The sequence below is a fragment of the Elephantulus edwardii genome, unplaced genomic scaffold (genome assembly GCF_000299155.1).
Source record: "Elephantulus edwardii isolate Elephantulus edwardi_28Jun2011 unplaced genomic scaffold, EleEdw1.0 scaffold00001, whole genome shotgun sequence".
Classification (NCBI taxonomy): domain Eukaryota; kingdom Metazoa; phylum Chordata; class Mammalia; order Macroscelidea; family Macroscelididae; genus Elephantulus; species Elephantulus edwardii.
The window spans coordinates 20,684,954-20,704,552 of NW_006399751.1; the positions used below are offsets into that span (position 1 = coordinate 20,684,954).

At 36.9% G+C, this 19,599-nt stretch overlaps 1 protein-coding gene across 2 annotated transcripts in view; it reads left to right on the forward strand.

The window, feature by feature from the left end:
* TMEFF2 (transmembrane protein with EGF-like and two follistatin-like domains 2) overlaps nt 1-19,599 on the forward strand; it is a 361,668-nt gene that overhangs the window by 19,740 nt on the left and 322,329 nt on the right. The window lies entirely within an intron of this gene.

The following is a 19,599-nucleotide window of genomic DNA, read 5'->3' on the forward strand; positions in this document are numbered from 1 at the left end:
TTTATTTATGGGTTGAACCTTCATTAAATATGTTGCAAAATGATCTTCCCTATGAAATACAAACAACATCCAATTTATATGTGTAAACAAAGCAAGAAAACAAGATATAAACCCAGTAATATTTTAAAAAGTATAGAAGCCCACAAAAACCACCCATTAATACATTACTAAATCATTTTAAGCAATTTATTGTATGATTGATTCCAAATTATATAAAGGCATGATTCTAAACATATGATTCCAAAGCAGTTAAATATATAATTACAAATTAAATTTGGCTTTAAAGTAATAATTTGATAAAAGATAAATGAAGAGAGGTCTTGGGTTAGATAAGTAAGATCCGTAATGAAAACTTGACCAATTTATTTGCAGTGCTTAAAAGATTGACCAAGTTATCTTATGTATAGAAAAACTTAACCAACAAATTAGCACTTCCCAGAGAATACAAATAGAAGAGTATATCTCTTAACATTTTTATAAAGGTTTAAATTAACAGGAGACAGAATTGAATACTGTCAGAGCAGGAACTGCTTATCTCTTCAGTGATGTTGGCAAGTCTGTTGACCTAGGATTTTTCGTGTTTTTTTTTTTAAATATGCTGGCTAAGAAAACAAAGCTATTTTCCTAACTGATATTATATTTCTGAAAAAGCTTCCTTAGAGTATTGATAAGAGACCAGAAGTAAAATTTAAACCTAAATGTAATTTAAATTTAAAGTACAGAGACTAATGAAAAGGTAGTCATTTCTTTCAGTGGATATTTTACCAACAGAAAGATTAGATATTAAACAGTTTTCATTTGGAAGAATATTTTTGTATACAAAATCCTATGCATTTTCAAGGTGTTTAAGTTTATGTTTAGATAGCTCGTTCCTAAGACAGCTCTGGTGGTTTAGTGGAAAGGAGGTGCACTGTCAATTCAAAGGTATGCAGTTTGAATCCACAAACCACTCTGAGAGAGAAAGATGGCAATTTCCTCTCATGAGATTTACTGTCTCTGGAAACTCTCTGGAGGGTCATTTCTGACCCAGACATATGCAACACACAATTTGTAAGATTATTTGTAGGATTTGAACAGATTTTCTTTTCACAAAAGCATTAACTGATCACCCTCCACCTTCTGCTAGAGTTCTGGTTGTGCAACGTTAAGCTGCTAAAGAGAAGTTGGTGGTTCAAACTTAGCAATGAGAAAGATGTGGAAGCCTGTTTCTGTAAAAATAACAACCTTGAAAACACTATAGGTCACTTCTGTCCCATCTTAAAGGATTGATTTGAGCCTAAATCAACTACATTGCAATAGATTCCCCTCCCCCTTTTCTCGAATTGTCTCAGAACTATTGGTAAGTTCCTTTCAGTTAGCAACTGAGACCCAAACTACTGAGAGATATATGCATTTATGTGTGTGTGTAACATATATAATATTTATTATTATATGCTATAATAAATATTTAATTCGTAACTGTAGTCATTCTGTGAAATCTTGTAGTTCTGAAGGTTTTGGTAATGAATATTTACTCCTACTTGTATACTGTTTAAGGAAAAAAAAATCAGAGACTTAATGTGTGTGTGTGTGTGTGTGTGTCTATTTGGGCCACATTATATTTTTTCTAGTCTGTTTTATGTTGCACTGAAGTACTGATGGCTTTCATTTTCTTGAAATATTTTATTCTGTTAAAAGATAGTGCAAAAAGCTTAATAATCTGAACCTAAAATCCTAATTTAGGGTGAAATACATGGGTTCTGTCTGTGTTAAGTTGCACGTAACTTTTATTTGACTTGTCATCTATAGTAGGGAGCTCTAATGGCCTAGTGACTAAGGAGTTGCACTGCCAGCTCAATGGCAGGTGGTTCAAATCCACCAGCTGCTCCTATGGAATTTACAGCTTCTGAAAACCACCTGTATGGTCAGTTACTCTCTGGCCGTGATGGCAGTGAGTTGAGTTGAGTTGAGTTATTATCTCTACTATATACAGGTTAGATTTGCCACCTGTATATTGATTGAGTTGTAACCAAGGTATCAAAGTAGAGGAGTAAATTTCTTTTGAATTAACAACTACTGATGAGATTAACTATGATTGTTTGAATAATCGGTTGTCATAACTGTAACTACTCTAAGAGTTCTGAGGTGCTTATTAGATTATAGGATATATTCCAAAAAATGTACATTTAGTTAATAATTAGGTATCCTTATAAGTATTTTGGATGGTTAATGTTTAAATGAAGATATTAATTTCTAAAACATGTTTAATGGGTGACTTTTTAAAAATGATATTAAATCTTGATGTCAATTACAAATTAATTTTAAAATACATACGTTTTTGCTTTTTTTAATAGCCCTCAATTTTTACATGAATATATATTGCATTAGTAATGAAGGTTAGACATGAATATTTTTAGAATATTTAAAGCTTAGTGTGTTTGCACTGTAACATGTCTGTCATTTACTGCATTTGAAGAAAAAATTTTACTACAGTATAAAAGGGATGTAAACATTTCATTGATTTTGTGTTAATTTGTCAGTATATGTTATAGGAAAGTATTCTGAAGCTCCGTCTGACGTACTTTCAGCATGCTACAAGGAGGGAACCAGTCCTTGGAGAGGAGACATTGTTTGAGAGGGTAGAGGGACAGTGCAAGATAGGAAGTCCTCAATGAAATGGACTGACTCAGTGACTGGAGTAATGGGGATAGATGTGTCAGAGAAAATAAGGTTGGCTCAGGATAGAGCAGGGTTCAGAGCTGTTTTACACAGGGTCGCTATGAGTCACAGGCGACTTGATGGCACATAACAACAACATGTTGTAAAGTTTTTTATAATCATCAAATATTGGTCTCTTTATTCAAGTGAAAAAAAATGTAAAAAATTAACTTTATTTAGGTTAAATATATTATTGTGCCTTTAATTAACTTTTTGTGCCTAAAAATTAACTTTATAAACCTAAATATATTTTTGTGCCTTTAACAAATTTGCATTCATTCATAAAGGCAATTTTGGAATAATAAGCAAAAAACACTTGTTAACATATCTTGAAATTGGGCTTTCCTGTTTCAGTGACAATATCCTCTTGTTTTAGTAGTCAAGAAACTCATTAATGCTGTGTATTATAAGTTTTGAACATAAAACTTGATTTTATTGTACTCTGTTTTGAAATAAAATGTGTAAGTTGGGAAAGCAAAGGTACATCAAATAACCTTTTTTGGGTATATTAATATTTGAATGAATATTCAAAATATAAATATCAGTGAAATATGGTATGAGGAGTTACTCTGTGGACCAAATTCTAAAGGATTTCAGAAACTAGTTGGAAGAAAAGGACTGGTGTTTCAAGTACTTATATACATGGAGATTTAATGTCATAAATAAGAAAAAGGGTGTATGTAGGAGGGATAATAACATCTTATCCACCCACAGACTTCCTTTAACAACAAACACTGCAGTAGGAAAAGTATTGAAGAAGGCTTCTCTTAAAATCCAAGGTTGTGTGGGTTGTTGAAAAATCATTTTTATTCCCTGCTTTTCTCCCAAAGTTAGTCACTTTATTAAAGAAAAAAAATAAATAAAAAAAAAAAACAACAAACTACAAACTTACGCACATTCTCCATTATATTTATTACTCTCTGGAATTAATTCTAGAAACATTATATTTTGCCCCATTCCTTGAAAATAGACCAGTAAAATGAACACAACATTCAATTGTTAAAATAATGGTTAAATCCTAGCAAATACATTACATTTTTTTTTAACTGAAAAAACAAACAAATACCCAAACAAGCCTTCTGGTGGTCTAGCGTTAAGAACCTGTGCTGCAGTCAGAAGGGCATGAAGTTCAAACTCACTAGCTGTGTATTCCCCTATCTTTAACTCTGAGGAAGAAGGGGGAGCAAACTCCTCCCATTTTTCAGAAGGAAATTTGTTTCTTCTCAAAACCTCCTGTAGGGTCAGCTATGATTTGACTCCCACTCAACAGCCCGTAACAACAGCATTACCATGTTGTAGTTGACTCCGCCTCACCTAACAACATTACTACTGAACTGAATTCTAACTCTTAGAGATGCAATATAGGGCAGAGAAAAACTGCCTTATAGGGTGTTTAAGGTGGCAAATCTTGATGGGAGCCGACTGCCATAATCTTTCTCCTGTGAAGTGGCTTATGGTTTGAACCATTGATTTCTCAAGTAGCAGCAGTGTATAACCACTGTACCACTGAACCTCCTTATGCTGGTATGACAGAATTCACGACTAAAACTTTAACATGTATGGGACGTTATAATATTTCTTGAAATAAAATATAATATAAAGCAGCCTATGTGCAATATTTTCTCTTATTTTGTGTGATACACATGGACTTACACATGGACTTACACATCTTCATTGATTTGCATTCACTAGCAACTCTAAGGGAAAAGATAGGCAATCTCTTCCTGTTGAAATTTACAGTCTTTATGGGATTGTTATGGATTTAAATCAACTTGAGAGCAGTAAGTTGTTATTGTTTTTTTTTTATATAGTTATTAGTATAGCTTTAATAAACTTATGTCAGATATATTCGTATCAAATTGAACACATGTGTGTTATTTGGAAGAGATCTATATTTGTTCCCATCCCAAAGAAAGGTGTGACCCAACAGAGTGTGAAAACTATAGAACAATATCATTGATTTCACATGCAAGCAAGATTCTACTGAAGGTTATCCAAAAACGACTGGAACCGCACATTAGCAGAGAACTGCCAGAAGTCCAGGCTGGGTTTAGAAGGGGTTGTGGTACTAGGGATATTGTAGCTAATGTTAAATGGATCTTAGTTGAAATCAGGAAATACCGGAGGAATGCCTATCTGTGTTTCATTGATTATGCAAAGGCGTTTGACTGTGTGGATCATAACAAACTGTGGCTGACTCTGAAAAGAATGGGAATCCCAGAACACTTGATCGTTTTAATGTGAAACCTATACTTGGACCAAGAGGCAGTTGTCAGAACAGAGCAGGGAAGTACTGCATGGTTCAAAATTGGGAAAGGTGTTTGCCAGGGATGTGTCCTGTCTCCATACCTTTTCAACCTGCATGCAGAACAGATTATCTGAAAGGCTGGGCTCTATGAGGAGAAGTGTGGTGTTAGGATTGGTAGAAGATCTATTAACAATCTGCATTATGCAGATGACACAACCCTGCTTGCTGAAACTGAGGAGGACCTGAAAAGCTTGCTGCAGAGGATCAAGGACTGCACCCTTCCATATGGATTGAGGCTCAATATCAAGAAGACAAAGATTCTCACCTCTGAAGCAATTGGCAGCATCAGGATGGATGGTGAAGAGATTCAGATTGCTAACAACTTTAGTCTGCTTGGCTCCACAGTCAACACTCTTGGTATCAGTAGCCAGAAAATAAAAAAAAACATATTGTGATGGGAAAGTCTGCTGTTAGGGACCTCTCCAGGGCACTAAAGAGCAATGGTGTCACTCTGGAGACTAAGGTGCACCTGATACAGGCTATTGTCTTTGCAATCACTTGTTATGCATCAGAGAGTTGGACAATGATTAGGGAGGATAGAAGGAGAATTTATGCCTTTGAGCTGTGGTGCTGGAGAAGAGTATTGAAAGTACCGTGGACTTCCAAAAAAACAAACAGACTCATCATTGAGAGGGTTAAACCAGGGTGCTCCTTGGAGGCAAGGATTCCGGGGCTTCGTCTGACATACTTTGGACATGTTGTAAGGAGGGACAGGTCCTTGGAGAGGGACATCATGCTTGGGAGCAACATGTTATTTGGGTAATGAAAAGCTTGCTTTTTAATTTGTACTATCCATACAGTTTTTCTTTCAATATCTTTGTTTTAAGAAACCAGCTACCACCTATTGTTTTCATTTGTTGTGAGATTATAATGTGCAAGTTATTAAAAAAAGCAAGATGTCTACCATTTATTTACCTTATATCTTTAGTGCATCAAACAAGAAGGATTCACATTGCAACAAATATTATACTTTTAGACCTTGTTTCTGATTTTGTGAATTCTTAAAACTGAGAGCTATGTGAGAAGTGTAAAAACTTGAAAAATTATTATAAAAGTGTTTTATCTTTTACCTCTCCAATGTAGATTTGATGATACTCAGGAATTTTGTTGAATTAAGCGAGCCTTAATAAGTAGGGAGGTAGGCTACTTACTAACCCTAAATTCACACCTTTCCAGTGGTTCTAATCCAGTAGTTCTGCAAGAGAATGATGGGCAATCTCTTTCCATATGGTTTATAGCATTGGAAAACTGCTAGTATCAGCTATGAACAAGTTCTGATTTGGCGGAAATAAGTGAGTTGAAAATTCAATCTGAAAAAAGCCTGGTGGCATAGGATTGTGTGCTAAATACCAGGTTGGTATTTCAGATTTGTTGGTGTTTCCTCAGGAGAAAGGTGGAGATTCTCCTTCTGTAAAAATCTATAGCTTCAGAAGCCAGGTGGTGAGTCACGATGAGTCTGCTATTTATACAGTGGTCTTCTGTTTATTTTGGTATTGTTTTTGTTTTTTTCCCTCCCCCCCCTTAAGTTTTGGTAACATAACCTAAGGAACTCTGGTTAATAGTGTGTTTTGTGTCTTACTGCAAACTTAAAATTGAAGATTCATATTTATCAGGCTGCGTGGAGGGAAAGGCAGTGTCTTCCAGTAAAGATTTACACATTAGGAACCTGATGGAAGTCTGACATAAATTGAAATCGACTTGACGACAGTGATTTTTGTTTGCTTGTTTTTAATATCATCTAGAAGCCTTGCAGGTGCAGTAGCTAAACAATTGGCTGTGAACCATGATTAAGACCCATCAGCCATTACACAGGCGACAGATGTGACTATCTGCTTCTTTAAACATGTAAAGCCTTGGGGATCCTAGAGGGACGATCCACTCTATGTTGTATGGCCCCTACATGTAGGACTTTGATTTGACAGCATTTGTTTGGGGGAGTTAATATACCCTGGATGATGTTGTTGTTGTTAGGTGCCATCTAGTTGAGAATAACTCATAGTGACCCCATGCACACCAGATCCTCCCTGTCCTCTCCTGTACCATCTTCACAATTTCTGACACACTCGAGCCCAGTGCTGCAGTCACTGCATCAATCCACTTGATCAAATAACCTGGGTAGTTCGGCAATATTTCTGGAGCTATAAAGAGAAATAGGACACTTTATCTTTATACTCAAAGAGATTACAAGTAAATTATTTTCTCAGCACAATGAGAGAAAAGCATGGTTTTAAATTTGGGAGAAAAATAACCCTCTAGAGAAATAAAATGTTAAATACACTATGAATATCAAGGAGTTGAATATTCATTTCATAAAATTGCTTATGTAAGACTAAATAACTTTTTTCCCATGTTGTTGTGCTTTCACCAGACCTGACCTGAATATGTACCTTCTCTGCTTGGCTGTACCCATCTGGTTTTGAAGGTGTAATGTGCTGCACTATAATTTGAACCCGCCAGTCAAATGTTTATAGCACCCATTCCATGCAAATGGTTGTTGTTGTTGTTATTATTATTATTAATTATAATGTGTTTACATTGCAGCCAAAGCCTGACAGGCAACAATTACAAATGGACCAAACAGAAATACTGGTTAAATTAGAATACTCTAGAATGTATGCAAGGTCTGAGGTCCTCCTTACTTGTGGAAAAAGAAGAAGGCCCCTTGTCTTTGGCCCTGTCACAGTTGAGAGCTCCTGTTCTGCCAGGAGATGAGGTTATGGTCCCCTGCAGCTGAATTGAAATTTCATACCATCTTTTTTTTCCATTAGATTCCATCTAGCCTTCTTTTCACTCAAGGAGAAACAATATCAAAAGAGAGTGTTGGAATACGGGTAGAATGAGGCACAGGCAATAAATTTTTAAAAAACCTGGCAAGATAAAGTAAACAAAGGAGAAAAATTAGAAAAATCAGAAATGAAATAAAAAAAAAGAAATGAGCTTTTGTTGACAACATAATTTATTTTCACACATGACTACCATCTTCAAAACAAAATAGTTTTGTTCTTCTCTAATCCAGTAGAGCAATAATAGTGTGAATTTCTAGAAAAGATTGCTTAAGAATATAGAATGTATGCTACAAACTTTTGGCTGAATCCTCCATATTTTTAAATCATATCTAGAGAAATAAAATTAGTATGTAGTATGGACTAGAAATAGCTTTGGATTATGAATCAGAAAATTTATATTTCAAATATTTAATTGGTTTGAAGTAAGCATACCTAATTTCTGCATTTGGTCTCTTTGGTGTTCCACTTTTTTAATTAGTAAAACTGAATAGTATCTACTTATAGGAAAGATAATTATGATACTCTAAGGCAAATATCTTTGAACTCCCAAAAATTTAGAAAAGAAATTATTTTTTAAAAATTTTAATTTCATAATACCTTTTGCTCTTTGCTCCCATTAACTCTAAGTAAAATTGTAATTTCTCTGGAGGGTTTTATTAGAAATTCTAATCTATTAATTAGTGATTTTTAAGTTGGTGGCTTAAAGTAGTGATGCTTTTTCACAAGATAATTCCATCCAAAGGAACTGTGAGCACACAAGATATATAAGAAGATATATACAAGAAATAAGAAATAGGGAATGTTTTTAAAGCTTCACAATAATTAATAGTTAATCTTGGAACTACAGTGACAAAAATATATCCTCCATAGAAAATCAAAGAAAGCAGAAATGGAGGCATTTCCATAAACCTGCAGGCAAACATTTCTGTCAGGGTTGTAAGCATTGCTATTTTCTGAGGAGATTTCAAGAGCTTTTTAGGAAGGGATTCTTTTATAATAGATGTCAGGATATGAATTAGAGAAATCTGTAAAGATGTCTATACCCATGTATAATTATTTGTAAAAGATTCTATGTTTATAAAAACTATCATAACATTAATTTCTTTCATCACAGCAACATCCTTTGATGTGTAGAATCAGCAAGGGAAGAGTATGTTACTCATAATCTCAAAAGTAAATCTAGGAATTAACTTTTCAATTTTCAATTACAAGTAAGAAGGAAAATATTTTCCTATATTCATGTTGTTGTCATTGGGTGCTCTTGAATCAGAACCCTGACTCTCTGGTGGATGTTGAGAAGCTTTAAATCACACCGGAGGAGACTGCCCATCTTTATCCCATGGAGCAGCTGGTAGATTTAAACTGTGTGCTGTACAGTTTGACAGCACAGCTTCTTACCATGAGGCTACTAGAACTCTCTTAATATACACAGTTGTGTGCTTTTGAGTTGATACCAACTCATAGATGACCCTCCGGTTGATTTCAAAGGCTGTAAATGGAGCCACTGGTAGATTTAAACTTTCTCCCTTCGCTTGACAACACAACTAGTTAGAGTGTAAAGAATGGTTAAAAGAAAGAGTAGAGAAGGCAAAGTTCTTTTGGGGACAGTAGTGCATTATTAACCCACTTCACTTGGCCTGGACTCTAAGAGAACCCAATGAGCAAAGAAGTTTAGATTTTTTAGAATTGCATACATCCCCAAAACGAATAATTTCTTTACCTCACTAGTCCTGTTCTTGATGACCAAAACCAAAAGCAAAGTCCCTTTTCATTAGATTATGACACATGACAACCTTCACCAATATTCCGAGACTATAAATCTTTATGGGAGGAGACTTAGGGAAGACTTGACAGATTGAAAGCAGCCCAACATTGACTTTGATTAATTGCCTAACATACAACATGCTAAGTCATCAGAGCTCCTTGTTCTTGGTGGTCACATCCCACCTGATTGTACCAACTACACCTGATATCGTATTCCTTGGTTTATCCACATAATGCGTTCTTTCCAAAACCCTATGAGATGTTATTACCCCATCTTCTTGCACCCTGTCCATCTTCATTTTAATTTTTAATATCGTCCCTTATGAACAATTTAGAACTGAAACACTTGGGATATTTTCTTTTGGTCTGATGTCTAAGACATTCTTAACCTGTGGAATGTGATTACCGTCTATCCTAGTCTTTAATTTCTGCCCTTCCCCTCACTCGCTTTACATATTCCTTTTGTACTGTAAGTCTTCACACAAAATACTTGATATGCCTCAGATTTTCTAAGCTCCTAGAGAGCTAGCATGGTTGTGTTCATGGCAGCAGTTGTTGTTAGATGCTGTTGTGTTGGGGTAACAGCAGTAAACATGGTAAAAGTACACACTCTAGAGCTAGACTTTGTGAATTGGATCCTGCCCCCAACACCTCCCCACCATGTCACTGTCAGTTTGCTTAGCCTCTTGTCAGTCACTTCATCTCTATCTCAGGTAGGACTTCTAGGGGAAGTAGACTCTGGGACTGATACTTGCATGCAGAAAGTTTACAAGTAGTGCATCTCTGGGAGGAGAAACCAGAAGCGGAAAGAAAGAACAATTGAACTGATACAGCAAAAATTAAGCCTAAGCAGAGCACATAGAGTTTTCAGGATGGGATGGCCCCTATGTGTTGCCTCAGTGAAGGGGGGGCTGAGCCTTCACATCCCTGTGATTAAATCAATGACTTAAAGCGAATGACCTCAACAAGGGAGCATTGTTGTGGGCCATATGTCTGTGTCTGTAGGAGAATCAATCTGCAGGGGGATTCATCTGTGAGCCGAGGAGAAATCAATGTGGACATTGCATCATGGCATTTGCCAAAAATCAGTTAAGATTCACAGGGGGGTTGAACCTCTGACTTTTTGCTTAGTAGATGAGCATGTTAACCATTTTCACTACCCAGAGACTCAATTCACTTTTCCTCAAGTCCGAGCCAACTCATAGCTGACCGTCCAGTGTGTTTTTGGACATTATACGTTGCATAGCAACAGATTCCCTCAGAGTAGCCGGTGGATTTGAACTACTTCAGAGGCACCCAGTTTGGATTACTGGTTCAACTACCTACAGACTCTGTACAATCTCTAAAACAAACAAAATCCTTGCACTACCAGAGCTTATTTTTTTTTGTGTGAGGATAAATACAAAACAGTAAATAAATAGCAAAGCATATAGACTCTCCAATAGTAATGAGTGCTTTCAAAAATCAAAGTTATTGCCATGGAGTCTGAACTGAGCCAAAGCTGACCCTCCAGTGGGTTTTCAGAGGCTGCAAATCACACAGGAAGAGATTCCAATCTTTCTCCTTTATAACAGCTGGTGGATTCTTGACAGCTTGCCTTTGGGTAGGCAGCATAACTCCTTACTCACTCGGTCACCAGAGCTCCTAGTGAGTGCTGTATTGTTGTGCACCAGTTGAGTTGGAACCAACCCATAGCTTACACTCCAGTGTGCGTTCAGAGGTAGTAAATCACATGGGAGGAGTTTGCCCATTTTTCTTCCATGGAGCAGCTAGTGAGTTTGAACTATGTACTTTTGGGTGGCAGGGCAGCTCCTTACCACTAAACCACTGGAGCTCCTTAGTGAGTGCCATAGAAAGGTAAGAAGGGGACAAGGGGGAGGAAGATAAGGAATTAGTGGGAGAGATTTGCTACCCTGAGATGATCTAGGATTGTCTAAATAAAGACAACAGATACATTTTAAGAAGCAAGTCTTCTGGATAACGGAAGCAAGGACATTCCAGCCAGAAGGAATTGAAAATGAAAAGGTATCTGAACCAGGTGGCTAATTGGGTTGCTCCAAGAAGACCAAAGCATGATGAGTGAGCAAGAGGAAGCTTGTGAGGGAGGAGGTGAAGGAAGACAGGTGAAGTTGGCCTTGCAGATTGTTTTACAGAGCTCTTCCCCCCAAGTGAGCAGGGAGCCATGGGGAAGGTGTGGAGCAGAGGAGCCGTATGACCTGATGGTGTCCAGAGATTATACCTGTGGCGTGGCTGTGCTGAAGTGGGAAAGCAGGGAGACATGCAATTCAAGGGGATGGGGGGAAAGTGACGTTTGCCTGCAGGTGTTGTCCTTGGTTTTCAGGAGTTTGTGTTAAACCCTCTAGAGTATTTCTTGTCTGTCTTAGATCTACCCATCTGTCACCCGTCTCAGATACAGTACTTGTGGTCCTTGCTTGAATAGTTAACAATGCTTATGAGCTTTTGTACCCTAGAACACAGGGAGTTGTGCTAGTAACCCCTGAAGGCCACACCTTTCTCTGCCAGTTTGAGGTCACTAGATGCTCTGAGGGAGAAAGATGGACAATCTTCTCTTGTGCCATTTACAGCTTTGGAGACCTGCTTGAAGATCAATCATGACACAGTTCTTATTTGACAATAATTAGGGAAAGAGGGAAGGAGAGAGGGGAGAGAGAGAGAGAGAGAGAGATATGGATGCCTCACTAGATTGAATTCTTTTCTCCCTTTAGGTTTTTTTTTTTAATTGAAGGTTTTATTAAGGATATTCTCTTCCTGTTTGATATTTTTGAGCAAGCAGAAAATGCTGCTTGTTAACAGACAGTATTTAATGCGCGAGAATCTCTCTGCATGCTGCACTGCATGCCAAATTGCACTGAATTTGTTTCAAATTTGAGTTTGAAAATATAGCTCTTTTCTTTACTGTACTAAATGTACAATACATCTTGTAACATATGATTTTCAATGTGTACTTAACAAAGAGCAATTTCATTTTCTCTGGTAAATTACACACTTGTTATAGCTTTGGGATTTAAAAAAATCTAGGAATAAATAGAAAACAATATGTTTAAATAATGTTAGCATCTTGACTCAATGAGTCAAACCAAAAGAATTATTCCAATGCCTGTCAGTAAACTGTCTGAAAAATTTCTTAGTTTTATATTCCTTACTGATCTTTCTAAGAAGAACAAAAAGGAATTAACTGGATTTTAAATGAGGTTTTCCTGGTGCATCCAAGAACCTGTTGTGCTGATGGATCATTTTAAGTGGATATAATCCTAATTAAATAATAATTCTTATAATCTCCCCCTTCTCATATTGTCCAGCTGTTTTTTCATATCTTTATCCTAGAGTTTAGCTGATCGTTCTGACATTACCTTGTTTTGTTTAAGGGCCGCAACAGAAGGATTGTCGTGGTGGGATAAATTAGAGTACCTGTTCCTTTTTACAACTGTGTCCACACAAAATCAAGTACTTTCCACATATTAGTCCACATTGCGTTGAGAAGTTTTACGTTCCCTTTAAAAAACACTGAGATAAAATGGAAGTTTTTCCAGATAATCTGACAGTCCTCTTCAGAGACCTCAGTACCAACAGAAAAACTTGACCTATGACAAGAAGAATTTCTGACACACTGATTTAAGTAACCATGCTGGAACGTTTGATGAAAAGATTTGTTGAACAAGATTGTAATTTCCCCCCCTTGGTTCTTTCAAGAAATGTGGTGTAGTTTGAGATCTGATCTTCATTGTTTGGAGAATTTTACAATGTTGATGATTTTATTCAGTTACTCAAAATAGAACTATAATAGCAGCTTGAATGTGGTTGTCTTGGAAAGCAGGTGCTATTTTAAAGTGTAATCAAAAGAAACAGCTGAAAGTTTAGGAGAAAAGAAAATTAGTAGTAGAACCCTGAAAACCCCCACATTGCTGTTGATTTCAAGTGATGATAATCTTCCAATGGGTTTCCAAGCTGTAAATTCTTACAAGAGGATACTGACCATCTTTCTCCTGCAGAGTGAGTGGTGGATTAAAAACTGATCTTTTGGTTAGCAGTACCTAGTAACATACTATGCTATCAATGCTTCTTAGAATTATGATGCTTATCATCTTAAATAGTGAGATAATATGGAATTGTTACATTATGAAACCTCATACTTGTAATGCCTTTGGGGTCCATGCTGTCCAACCACATTCAGAAACTGGTTTAAGAAACTACTTTGACCATTCACTAAGAGCGTATTCTTACATTGAGATCTGTATTGACATAAAAATTGTCAGAGTTATAAAGCAAGTCAAATCCAGTAAATCAGCACAGCGTTGTGACTTCCCTTTGTAATGAGTTCTTAGATCTACTTCTACATACCCAGAACGTCCAACAGTCTGCTATTTCAGGTGCTTGTTACCTCTTATCTAGCATTAATAATAATACCAGTAACCCTCCAAACAGTTTTCCTGTTTCCACTGTCATCATCCTAAAGTAGTGTTGGGGTTTTCCCCATTACTTGTATGCTCAAAATAATCTGTATAAAATACTTATTTGAACATGGTACTTTGCTACTTATAGACCAGCAATGGCTGGCCACTTTATTCTGATTAGTCTTCTACATAGTGGATCTGACGACTTCTTAAACTGGTTGAGCGTCTTTTTCTCTATCCTTAGCATTCCTTTTATTTACCTTAGCGTTATTTTTTTTTCTTCTTAAAGTGAAGTTCATTGACATGTGCCTTCATATTGCTCTTGTCTCTCTTCTTGATACATCTTCCCATTCACTAAGTATTATTTTTCTTCTAAGACTAACAGTGGCATCAACATCTTCAGGAAGGTTTCCCTCTATTCTCTGTTTGGACTAAATATTTCTTTCCTATGCCAACTTAATGAATAAATATATATATATATTTGTGTCTGAGATAATCTTGTAAATGCCACTCTGAGGAGCTCTGGTGATCTAGTGGAGGACTCACATCCTAAAGGAAGTTAGTTTGAATCCACTAGTTCCAGTTCTTCATCAGAAAGATAGACAATCTCCCATCTGATGTAAAGACTCTTAAAAACCCACTGGAAGGTTAGCTATGAGTTAATTCTCACACGAAACTATAGAATAGCAATGTTACATTGGCCAAGTCCATATTAGCTTAAAAATTAAGGATTTACATATCCAGGACTTAAAGAAATTAAAAAAAACAACAACAACAAATAAGACGATAAACTTAGCTTTAAGCTTTTTTCTATTTCCTTCATTTATGAAGTCTTGGCAGTAGATACTAGTATATCAACTTGCTCCCTTGCTGTCTACCTCATTCTCCTAGAAGTGTTGTGCAGGGGAAAAATGAAGTTATTTTAGGATTCTAGTTAGTTTCTAGGTAATTGAGGTAATTTTAACCTATATGAATACTTTATTCCTCCTCCAAATTACTTATTAAAATACCAAATGACTTTGGCCACAGAATAGAATAATTTGGGAATCCATTTGTTGCCTTCATTTAATTTAATATTGAACCAGTGGAGGGAAAAAAATCAAGTATTTTCAGAGTTTTCAAAGACTTATGATCATTATCTCTACATCAAATGCACTGTACTAATAAAAAAATATTACTTAGTGATGAGAGGGAGGTGATGCCTATTAGTTCTTCACATCTAGAAACAAGAGGGTGTACTTATATAAACTTCAACTTTTATGCAAAGATTTTTTCCTGTTTTCATACCACTTTTTATTACTTTAATTACATTGTGTTTATGGAATCATTTTCATATTTTGTGTTTTATAGAATTAATTACTATTGATCTGTGCCTTTTATTACCTCAACTTATCAAGTCCTCCATTGTTCCTTGCTTATTCCTGCATACTCACAACCTCCATTCACCCTCTAATCTCATCAGAGTAGGGAAATCCAAGCTTCATCTTGTGGTTTTAGATTAAACCAAATCATTTTGACCAGATTCAAAGTAAAGAGGCAAAAACAAAGTCTCCTAAGACTGTGCTTTGCTCATCGTAGATAATTTCTATGCAGCTATCAAGTGAACAGATGAACAAATGAACTGACAGAACAATGCTGTCAATTGCTGTTATAGTAACCAATTGATGCATACATAAATATGGTAGACAATGCTTTATTTTCCAATAGTTGTTAACTTCTAGTTGGCATTGTTGTTGTTAGGTGCCACTGAATAAAGTACGACTCAGAGCAACCTTATGAACAAAAGATCTGATCCTAGTCCTGTCCTGCACTATCCTAACACTTCCTGAAACACAAGAGCCCGTCACACAAGCCTGACACACAAGCCGTCACCTTGTCAATCCATCTGGTTAAGGATCTTCCTCTCCTTTGTCAACCCTCCACCCTTCACAATATCATGTCCCTTTCCAAGGAGTAGCACCTCATAACAATATGTCCAAAGTATGTGAGGCAAAGCCTCATCATTCTTGGCTCCAAACAGCACTCTGACTGCACCCTCTCTAAGACATATCTCTTCATTTTCTTGTCTGTCCATGGTATAGTGCTCTTTTCCAACATGAAAGCTCAAAGGCATCTAGTCCTTTTCTGTCATCATTATTCATTGTCCGGGTCTCAGATGCATAGCTAGTAATCAGAAAGACCGTGGCCTGAATCAGATGCACCTTAGTCCTCAGCCTGACATCACTACTCCTCGATATTTTGGAATGTAGATTTTCCCATTGCAATGTGGCTCCTTATTTCCTTACTATTCATACAAAGGGTGTTAATTGTAGATCCGAGCAAGATGAAGCTGTTGACAGTTTCAATCTCTTCTTTATCCATCCATATTGGTCCAGGGGTAAGAAAATTTATTTTCTTGATATTGAGATGCAATTCATATTGAGGACTGCATTTCTTGATCTTCAGCAAGTGCTTCAAATCCTCCTGACTTTTCGCAAGTAAGGATGTGTCATCTGCATAACACAGGTTATTGATGAGTCTCCCTCCAATCCTGATGCTACATTCCTCTTCATAGTGTTCAGCTTCTCAGATAATTTGCTCAACATATAGACTACATGGGTATGGAGATAGACTACATCCCTGATGCATTCCTTTCCTTTCTCAATCCAAACCGTGAAGTGCTCCCCTGCTCCATTTGCACAACAACCTCCTGATCCAAGTATAGGTTCCTCATAAGCACAATCAAGTGCTCTGGGATTCCCATTCTTCTCAGTGTCAGCCACAGCTTGTCATGGTCCACACAGTCAAATGCCTTTGCATAGTCAATGAAGTACAAATAGACATTCTTCTAGTATTCTTTACTTTCAGCCAGGATCCATCTGACATAATCAATGATATCCCTGATGCCATGGCCTCTTCTAAATCCCACTTGAACTTCTGGCAATTCCCTATCTATATACTGTTCCAGCGTTTTTTGATAATCTTCAGTAGGATTTTGCTTGCATGCAATATCAATGATATTGTTCAATAATTTCCATATTTAGTTGGATCACCTTTCTTGGTAATACTCAACCCCATTGTAGAGTCATCATGTCAGTCCATCTGGTTGAGGATCTTCCTCTCTTTTACCAACCCTCCATCTTTTCAAGCATAATGCCCCTCTCCAAGGAATAGCCTCTTCTAGCGAAATGTCCAAAGTATGTGAGGTAAAGCTCTATCACCGTTGCCTCCAACGAGCACCCTGGCTGCCCTTTTCCAAGATGAATAACAAGTAATTAAAAAAACTGTAGCCTGAAACAGGTATACCTTAGTCCTCAAACTAACGTCATTGCTTCTCAGTAATTTAGACAGGATCATGACTTTCCTAGTGCAATACATCTCCTGATCTCCTGACTGCTGGTACCAACTGTATTGATTGTGGATCCAAGTAAGGTCACGTTGTGATAGTCTCGGTCTTTTCTTACTCTATCATGATGTTGCCTATTGGTCGAGCAGTGAGTAATTTTGTTAACATTGAGATGCAATCTATATTGAAGGCTGCAGTCTTTGATCTTCTGCAGCAAGTGCTTCAAGTCCTCTTCACTTTCAATAAGCAAAGTTGTGTCTTCTACATATTGACAGTTATTAATGAATATTTTTACAATCCTAGTGTCACATTCTTTTCCAATTTCTAGGTTTTTGCACATTTCATTCTAATAGTTTGCTTAGTCTTCTCAAGCTGCACTTTGAAATCTTCTGTTCAGCTCTTTTATTTCAACATCACTTTGTTTTGACTTTTTGAAGCCTAGTGCAATTTTCTGGGCTCTTTTGACATCCATGTGTACTTAGCATTACACATTCATTAATATACTTTCTTCAAGAAATCTACAAAATTATTCCACTTTCTCCCATCTGCTCTAAGCTAGAGGACTTATTCACATCCTGCATACTTCTGGCCCTTCTAGTTTTTGTGCAGAAATAAAATTTGAGGAATGTGGTGATGATCTTGATCACTTTTCTTAAAAAAAAAAAAGAAAAGTTCTTTTGTCCAGGAGGAAGTCCTGGTAATGTATTGGGTAAAGTATTAAGCTGCTTAGCAGAAGTGCAGTGGTTCAGACCCATCAGATCTGTGTGAGTAGAATGTGACAATAAGAATTGCAATGTTGGAAACCCTCTGAGGAAATTCTAGTCTGTTGTCCAGGGATACTTCATGTTGGCATTGGCTTGATGACAGTGACTTTGGTTTTTTATTTGTATGGATGAAAAAGAGAGTTTAGAGAAACAAGATATGAGAGCAATCTGGTAAAAGAGCAGAGTTTTCAGTGTAAAATGTCAAATGAAGAAAGGTAAAAACAGTTGTGTTTGACATTTTGTAGAAGAGTTTTTGAGTGAAATATGGGCAGGAAGATAGTATTTTAAACAGTTTTGGTGTTTGAGTAGGCTGTATTACATTTTCCAAGTTCCAACTCTTAATATTTCTTCACATATTAACACATACAGCATTTACTTATTGAATGTGTTCCTCTCCTCATTTAGTGTATACACTGCTAGCACATATGTTTTGTGAAGAAAATCAAGAAAAACGTGCTCCAGACACAGATTTCCTTCGTAACTTGACAATACACATTTCTCTCACCCATTTGAAATACCATTTAATGCTGCCAGACAATATTTCATTAAGAAAAATAGGTTCCATTCTAGCCAGACAAGACAAAGGTTGAAATCAATGCTTCAGACTGCTGAGTGGATCTAGACACCGTTCCCTTACCTCAGCACATCTTGAAATGTTTTCTATGCAACTTAAATGGCTCAAGATTTGTTCTACTAAAAGGTTGTCCAGTTAAGTGAGATTGAGGAATATAGCATATTTTGAATCTTTCTGGAAACTTACATACCAGGTAGATACTTTCTTCTGATTTTCCCAGGACTTTTTTAGCTGTGTCATTGAAGGCACTGCATGTTGGGAAACATCTTCTAACTCGTTGCTCGAGAAATGGAACCAACACATAGCTGAGCCTCAGGTGGGTTTCTGAGAATATAAATTGCACACAAGGAGATTGCTCATCTCTCTCCTGAAGAGCTGCTGGGGGATTCAAACAACCAGAGGGGTGCCACCTTCGAGTTAGCCGCTCAACTCCCTGCTGTCTGTAACACAGCTCCCTACGCTTCGCCCTACCTAGTCCTGTGTAAACTGGGAGAGTTGATAAACCTTTACATATAAAATGCTGAGAAACCTTTCCGAAAAGCAACATTCAATTTTGTTTCAAGACTCTTCTCTAGCACCACAATTTGAAGGCATCGATTCTTCTGTCATCCTTAGTCACTGTCCACCTCTCTGAAACATAACAAGCAGTTACTAAGACCATGGCCCGGATCAGGCACACCCTAGTCTCTAGACTGACATTGTTGCTTTTCAGTACTCTGGAGAGGTCCCTGGCAGCAGATTTCCCCAATACGAAGGAGAGGAAGACCTCGGATGAGATGGACTGATACAGTGACTGGGACAGTGCGGATTGGTGTGTCTGAATTAGTGTGACTGGCTTAGGACAGTGCTGTACACAGGGTTGCTGCGGGTCACAGGAGACTCAATAGCACATAACAACAACAGTTTTGTTTCAGCAGCATTTTCAAACCCAACTGACCGTGTTTTTATTTTTCCAAAACAAAGATATTA